Source organism: Macaca mulatta, chromosome 6 (genome assembly GCF_049350105.2).
Source record: "Macaca mulatta isolate MMU2019108-1 chromosome 6, T2T-MMU8v2.0, whole genome shotgun sequence".
Classification (NCBI taxonomy): Eukaryota; Metazoa; Chordata; class Mammalia; order Primates; family Cercopithecidae; genus Macaca; species Macaca mulatta.
In genome coordinates, this window is record NC_133411.1 from 61,197,164 (window position 1) to 61,205,557 (window position 8,394).

Consider the following 8,394-nt stretch of genomic DNA (forward strand, 5'->3'; position numbering starts at 1 on the left):
TTACATCCATTTTTAAGACAGGAAATAGAAGAGAAGTACCTGTAAACACCCCCTCTCTTAAATATTCCTGGCTTTAAATCCAGTACTCTTGTTTTCTATTTTTCATTGAAATTTTTTGTTGTACCATGTGAAATGTAGGTCAAGTTGTTGGTAAGTGCTGGACAAAAATCTGTTTATACCAAAAGTAAATAGTAAAATCCTCCCAGCCTACACAGTTTAAAAATATTACTCCTGCCAGTGTGCTATTCAGGGTATCCCCAATAAATTTAATTTTGAGGAACGCTTAACATAGACCTCTCTGGATGCTAGACTTTAATCATAACTGCATAATATTCTCTTAAGGGAAAATTTATAAGAATTAAAATTCACAAGATTTTTATTCCTGGGGATCAATGATGAGAAGCACAATTACAATCTTATTCAGGTTGCTATGCTAGGTGTTCAGTAAAGTCATAGAAAGAAGCAACATGCAACTAGGGGCAAGAGGTATGCTATGGACTTAATATCTGTGTCACCCCAAAATTCATATGTTGAAGTACTAATCCCCAATGTGATGGAATAGATGTGGAGCCTTTGGAGGGGGGCCGTAATTAGGTTTAGATGAGGTCCTGAAGTTGGAGCCCCCATAATGAGATTGATGCCTTTGTACAGAGGAAGAGACCAGAGGCCTCTCCCTCTCCACCATGAGGACACAGCAAGAAAGCAGCCATCTGCAAACCAGGAAGAGAACCCTTACCAGAAATCAAACCCTGCTGGCACCTTGATCATGGACTTCCCACCTCCAGAACTGTGAGGAACAAATGTATGTTGTTTAAGTCACCCAGTGCATAGTATTTTATAATAGCAGCCCTAGCAGATTAGGACAAGGTGAAACTCCAGCACTGAAGACAAGTCAGGCCCCATAAAAGCCACCATCAACTTCAGGTGGAATTGCCCCTAGTTCAACACTACAACCTATTAACATACATTGCTTTCTTAGCAGTGATTTTTGAACACTAGCTTACAAAAAAGCCTCAGTGTTACAGCAGTAGCAGAGAATGTGGCAGTAGTATATAATTTAATTTCCTTGAAATCCAGAGATGAAACATTCAGCCCTTCTTCTGCTTGACTTGGGCCAATGTGCCAGCTACTCTTAAAGTATCTGGGCAGTGAGGAAAAACAAAAAAATCTGGACTTATGAAGCCTCTTGAAAGATGTAAAAACAAACAAACAAAAAACCTATGTACATGTGTGTTTCATGTATGTATATACAGTCGTGCACTGCATAATGACATTTTGGTCAATGATATACTACATATACAATGGTAGTCCCATAAGATTACAATGGAGTTGAAAAATTCCTGTTGCCCAGTGACTTTGCAGCCATCTCCAAGTCGTAGCACAATGCGTTACTCACATGTTTGTGGTGAGGCTGGTGTAAACAAACCTACTGTGCTTTCAGTCCTTTGAAAGTATAGCACATACAATTATGCGTAGTAGATAATAATGACAATAAGCAACTGTGCTCTTGGTTTATGTATTTACTATGCTATACTTTTTATTGGTATTTTACCATGTACATCATCTACTTATGAAAAAATGTTAACTGTAAAACAGCTTCATGCAGGTCGTTCAGGAGGTATTCCAGAAGGTATTGTTCTCATAGGGGATGACAGCTCCATGCGTGGTATTGTTCCTGAAGACCGTCCAGTGGCACAAAATGTGGAGATGGGAGACAGTGATATTGATGATCCTGAACCCTATGTAAGCCTAGGCTGACGTATGTGTGTGGTCTTAGTTTTTAACAAAATAAAAGGAAAATTAAGTAAAAAAATTAAATAGAAGAAAATGTATAGAACAAAAACATAAAGAAAGAAAATACTTTTGTATAGCTGTGCACTGTTTGAGTTTTAAGCTAAGTGTTATAAAAGCATCAAAACTTTAAAAAATTAAAAATTTTATAAAGCAAAATACAGTAAGCTAAGGTTAATTTATTCTCAAAGAAAGAAAAATATCTTGTAGAAATTTAGTGTAGCCTAAGTGTACAGTGTTTATAAAGTCTACGGTAGTGTACAGTAATGTCCTAGGCCTTCACATTCACTCAACACTCACTCACTGACTCACCTAGAGCAACTTCCAGTCCTGCAAGCCATTCACAGTAAATATCCCATATAGATATACCACTTCTTATCTTTTTCTTTTTCTTTTTTTTAAGACAAAGTCTCACTCTTGTCCCCAGGCTGGAGTGCAATGGCGTGATCTTGGCTCACTGCAACCTCTGTCTCCCGGGTTCAAGCGATTCTCCTGCTTCAGCCTCCCAAGTAGCTGGAATTACAGGCACCTGCCACCACACTTGGCTAATTTTTGTATTTTTAGTAGAGACAGGGTTTCAATATGTTGGCCAGGCTGATCTCGAACTCCTGACATCAGGTGATCCGCCCGCCTTGGCCTCCCAAAGTGCTGGGATTACAGGCATGTGCCACAGCCCTCAACCCACTTCTTATCTTTTATACTGTATTTTTTACTGAACCTTTTCTATGTTTGGCTATGTTTAGATACACCAATATTTCCCACTGTGTTACAACTGCCTACAGTATTCAGTACAGAAACATGCTGTACAGGTTTGAAGCCTAGGAGCAATAGGCTATGCCATATAGCCTAGGTAATAGTGGGCTATACCATCTAGGTTTGTGAAAGTATATTCTATAATGTTCACACAACAACAAAATCACTGAAAGATGTATTTCTCAGAATGTATCCCCATCATTATCATTAAGTAACATACACAAATCTAGTTTGTTTGAAGATAACTTTTGCTAATCTAACCCTCAAATATAATGTTTTTATACAATGTCCAAGCACATAAGTATCATCATTTTGGAGATGGGAATAAATTACGTGATTATCAAGAATTTCTCCAATATAGCAACATAGCAACTATCACAGCTCTTGCTTAAATGATTGTCATATGTGACCATTAGCGTCCGTGAAGTAGAATTGGTGAAGTGCTGAGTGTGGTAGGAGGGTGTTCGAAAGGAACTCTAGATCCTAGAGCAGTCCATCTTCTGGGTGAAGTCACCTGGCTTAGAGTAATCTTGACCGTATTCAAACCACACTTATCTGGTAATACTCTTCGGCATTCCATGAAGAAAAGTATCACTGAAAGCAAAGCACCCACTGCCATGAGACAAACCAGTGCTTCAACCACAGTGGAAGAGAATGAAAATCCCTCAAGGAAAAAGATGTGATGCCTACTAAGAAGGCATGAATCTAAAGTTCACAGATGTACAAGGTGTGCTCTGAGCAAGGTGACCCTTCTTAATCTCCAACCATTCTGTTCTAACACGTGCTAAAACCGCAACTGTATTCATGTTGAGAGTAGGACCTATGTTGTTAAATGACAACAGTTTTCCACAAGGACTCACCTGGGGCTGGTTCTAGTTCTGGCTCCACCCAGACTAGATCATCTTAAGTTTTCCATGAAAATGTTGCCAGTGCTTAGAAAATAGGTAGCATAATAGTGAGGCTATAAAGAAAGAAAAGCCAAAAGAGTTCCCAGTTGCAGTATCTCCTCCTAGGGTTTGTCTAGGTTATGAGCCAAATAAATTGGAGGCCTCTAATTCAGAGAGCAGGAAATGAAGAGAGTTTGTTCCTCTAATAAAAATAGTATCAAATTCTTCCTGTGCATATTTTAAAAATAAATATTTTGCTTGCTTATGATGATTTAAGTGCCTTTCACTATATTCTTTTGGAACAACTCTTACCGTGAGCTGAGCCACCTTTGCACCAATAAACCTCAGTGCTCTGGCACACTGTGTTTTCTCAGAGTTTCAGTATGGGTGGCCAGGGAGCAATGCATCACTGGGTTCAATCTAGGGTAGGATCTACTAGTGCTGGTTGGAGCCCCAAGATTGGAGGACACATTCTTTCAGTTTAGAAATGCTGTGGGCAAATCTCAAGGGGAGGGGCATCAAAGAATCACCCGGTGGGCGTTGATGCTTTTGAAATTCCCCATTCTCCACCAGCACAGTATAAAAGGAGTGAAGCCAAACCTTGGGGGAATATACCAGGGATCTGAATAAGTGCACAAATCTAGGTTCCCTGCCCATCAGCACTCTCAGAGCCACAAAGCAAGGTCTCACTGAATTCCAGCATTCCTTGGATGCCTTCTATAAGCCAGGGTAGATGCTGAGGAGAAAGACAAATGAAGAGTGATGGGGTGGGTCCCTAGCCACAAAAAGCTTACCACCTAAAAGATTTTCTCACATGTTCTGTTTAACAGTTTTATAGTTTTTTAGCTCTGACATTTAGATCTATGACCTATTTGGGGTTCATTTCTGTTTATGATGTGATGTAAGGGTTGACGTTCACTTCTTTGTGCACACCTAGACAATTGCTTCAGTGCCATTTATTGAAAAAATCACCCTTTTTACATTGGATTGCCTTGATACCTTTTCTTAAATCAATTGACCATATATGCATGAGTCTATTTCTAGATTTTTTATTCTGTTCCATTGATTTTTTTTTTTTAACTTATAAAGAAAAGAGGTTTAATTGACTGATAGTTCCTACATGGCTGGGGAGGCCTCAGGAAACTTTCAATCATGGCAGAACAGGAAGCAGGCATGTCTTACATGGCAGCAGGCAAGAGAGAGCATGTGAAGGAGAAACTGTCAAACCATCAGATCTTGTGAGAATTCACTCACTATTCCGCATGAGAACAGCATGCGGAAACCACCCTCAAAATCAAATTGCCTCCCACCAGTTCCTTCCCTTGACACGTAAGGATTATGGGGATTACAATTTGAGATGAGATTTGGGTGGGAACACAGAGCCAAACCATATCATTCTGCTCCTGACCCCTCCCAAACATCACATTCTTTTTACGCTTCAAAACCAATCATGCCTTCCCAACGGTTCCCCCAAAGTCATAATTCATTCCAACGTTAACCCAAAAGTCCAAGTCCAAAATATCATCTGAGACAAGGCAAGTTCCTTCTACCTAGGAGCCTGTAAAATAAAAAGCAAGTCAGTTACTTCCAAGATACGATGGGGTTACGGGCATTGGATAAATGCTCCCATTCCAAACAGGATATATGAGCCAAAATGAAGGGGCTACAGGCCCCATGCAAGTCTGAAATCCAGAAGGGCAGTCATTAATCTTTTGTTGTTCTTGTTGGAAGACAGAGTCTCAATTTTTTTTGTCTTTACATCAAGACTACACCATCTTAGTTACTGTAGCTTTATCATAAGTCTTAAAATTAGGTTAACTCTTCCAATTTTGTTCATCTTTTTCAAAATTATTCTGTTTTTTTCTAGATCCTTTGCATTTTCACCATAAAGTTTATAATGATCTTGTCCAAAAAAAAAATTCTACTGGTATTTTGACTAGGTTTGAGTTTAATTTATGTCAATGGGGGAAAATTAACATCCTAATATTGACCATTGCTGTTTGTGAACATACAGAATTACTTTTCAGCTCCTATACCTGTGTCTTCCATCTTTCTAAGTATTTTTCTGGGGCTTTGAAAACACAGTATCTCTAATAGACTCTGCTGTATAACATGCAGTATTCAGAAAATAAATTATGTGTAATAAATGCCAAAATTAATACTACCCAAGAAGTGGTGTGAAAATATATTATGTTTTATAACAAGTAACAGAAAACTAAGGTTGTTTCTGTGCTGATACGCTTTTTTACTAAGAGATTTTTTTTGACTGATATGCTGTAAAGTCTTTATGTTTTTCTTCTCTTTAAATTGCATAAATAATTTGTCTAGTTTCACTTTTACTTGAAGGATATTCACCTTCATTTTCAGTCTTTCAGTCCCTAACAGGGTAGATCCTCTGCTTTAACATAAACTGTTAGCAAAATTTGATCCCTGAATAGTAGAAAATGGTGAAAACCTCAAGACTCCACATCTAGATTCTTCCTCATGGATATAAGGAAGAAGTATCTCTCTTTGGATGCACTTGAGTATGACATATGGCTAGAATTTATATTCAACAGTCCATGTAACATAGACCCTAAGAGTCAGAAAGGATACCCACCATAACTAGCTTAGAGAGCAATCTGTTGAAAACCAGTGAAAACTAAACTCTGTTAATAGATATTAGGACAGGTTTCCCTGTGCAAGCTCAAGTGCCTCATAGGAAAAGGCTGAACTTCCATGAAATTTTAATAGCTATGAAGTTGCTTCAACTGGCCACACTTCCACTTTCTGAATTCCTAGTAGCCTCAGGCAGTTCTTCCTGCTTCCCAGAGACCATCCTTGGAGTACCATCTCCCCACCCCCAGAACTGTTCCATGCTTCCAGTATTTCACTCCAACAAATCCTAAAACTACAGGCTTTCTGTGCTAAGAAGGATCTTAGAAACCATCTATTCCAATCCCCTTGTTTTACAAGCAGGAAAACAGGCCTAAGAGCATAAAATACTAGGCAAAGTCATATACCATATCATGCTAATGCAGAAATTGTAGTAGAACTCAAGTTCTCTATCATTTGCTGACTTCAAGAGCTGTCACAGAATACGGCATCATAGAAATTAGTTTTAGGTACTAATTACTTGGGATAGCTCTATTTTTTTCTTTCTAATTACAGAATTGATGCACAAAAAATTATATTTTATAATTTTTAAATAATGTAAATTATATAAAAGTTACTTGGGGTCCCACAGTACCTTACTCCCCTCTCCTAATGTACTTTTATTCTCAGATTGGTGTGTATCTTTCTCCCTGTGCATTTATATATAGGTAACTTTTTTGCACAAGCAAATATTTGATTTAGCCATTTCTGTGAATATTTAGACATAAGGCACTAGCACTTCAGAAACTAATGCCAAATAGATTACATTTTTAAGTAGTGAACACTCTGGTGGTCACTGATATCTGCTGTTTAAATTTTTATGTATTTATGTATTTATTTTGAGACAGAGTTTCCCTCTTGTCGCCCAAGCGATTCTGCCACCTCAGCCTCCTGAGTAGCTGGGATTACAGGCGCCCACCACCACGCCTGGCTAATTTTTATATTTTTTGGTAGACACAGGGTTTTGCCATGTTGGCCAGGCTGGTCTCGAGCTCCCAACCTCAAGTGATCAGCCCACCTCAAATTCCCAAAGTGCTGGGATTACAGGCATGAGCCACCATGCCCAGCTAAATTTTTTTTTTAGATGACAAATAAAAATTGTGTATATTTGTGAGGTATAATGTGATTTTTTAATATTATGTGTACATTGAATTTATGTTAATGGGGGGAAATTAAATTAAGCTAATTAACATATTCATCACGTCACTTTTTTTTGGTGAAAACATTTAAGATCTACTCCCTTAGCAATTTTTTAGTATACAATACATTATTAAATATAATCAGCATGCCACATATAGATAATTTCACGTTTAAGAATTCCAATAAAATTTTGCTTTAATTTCTGCCTATAATTTTGTTTTTGAGGTGTTGTATTAGTCTACTATCTAATCATGATAGTCTACTATCATGCTATATAAGGACATACCCGAGTATGTGTAATTATAAATTACCTGAGTATGGGTAATTTATAAAGGAAAGAGGTTTAATGAACTCACAGTTCCACTAGGCTGGGGAGGTCTCACAGTCATGGCAGAAGGCGAATGAGGAGCAAAGGCACATCTTATATGGCAGCTGTCAAGACAGTGTGTGCAGGGGAACTGCCCTTTATAAAACAATCAGATCCCTTTCCCCTGGCTGGCAGCACGGCAGCCACACAATGCCTGGAGATACTGTAAAGAACATGAACCAGCAGGAGTTCCTCAGAGCTCTGGCAGCCTTTCTCAAAAAGTCCAGGAAGCTGAAAGTCCTTGGATGGGTGGACACCGTCAAGCTGACCAAGCACAAAGAGCTTCCTCCCTATGATGAAAACTGGTTCTACACATGAGCTGCTTCCACAGCACAGCACCTGTACCTACAGGGTGGTGCTGGGGTTGACTCCATGATCAAGATCTATGGGGGACATCAGAGTAAAAGCGTCATGCCCAGCCACTTCAGCCAAGGCTCCAAGAGAATGGCCCACTGGGTCCTCCAAGCCCTGGAGGGGCTGAAAATGGTGGAAAAGGACCAAGACGGGGTTGCAAACTGACACCTCAGGGACAAGAGATCTGGACAGAATCACCAGGCAGGTGGTAGCTGCCAACAAGAAGCATTAGAACAGTACAGGAAAAATTCACCCCCATGATTCAATTACCTCCCACGACATGTGGGAATTACGGGAGCTACAATTCAAGATGAGATTTGAGTGGCAACACAGCCACACCATATCAGATGTTTTTAATCAAAAAATGTTGCCAAGTGCCATGGCTCAAGCCTGTAATCCCAGCACTTTGGGAGGCCGAGGCGGGCAGATTACTTGAGGTCAGGAGTTTGAAACCAGCCTGGCCAACAT

General features: G+C 39.3%; 1 pseudogene; it reads left to right on the plus strand.

The window, feature by feature from the left end:
* The first annotated feature begins 7,687 nt into the window (after window positions 1-7,687).
* Window positions 7,688-8,158, plus strand: LOC707088 (small ribosomal subunit protein eS19 pseudogene; annotated as a pseudogene).
* The last annotated feature ends 236 nt before the right edge of the window (window positions 8,159-8,394 follow it).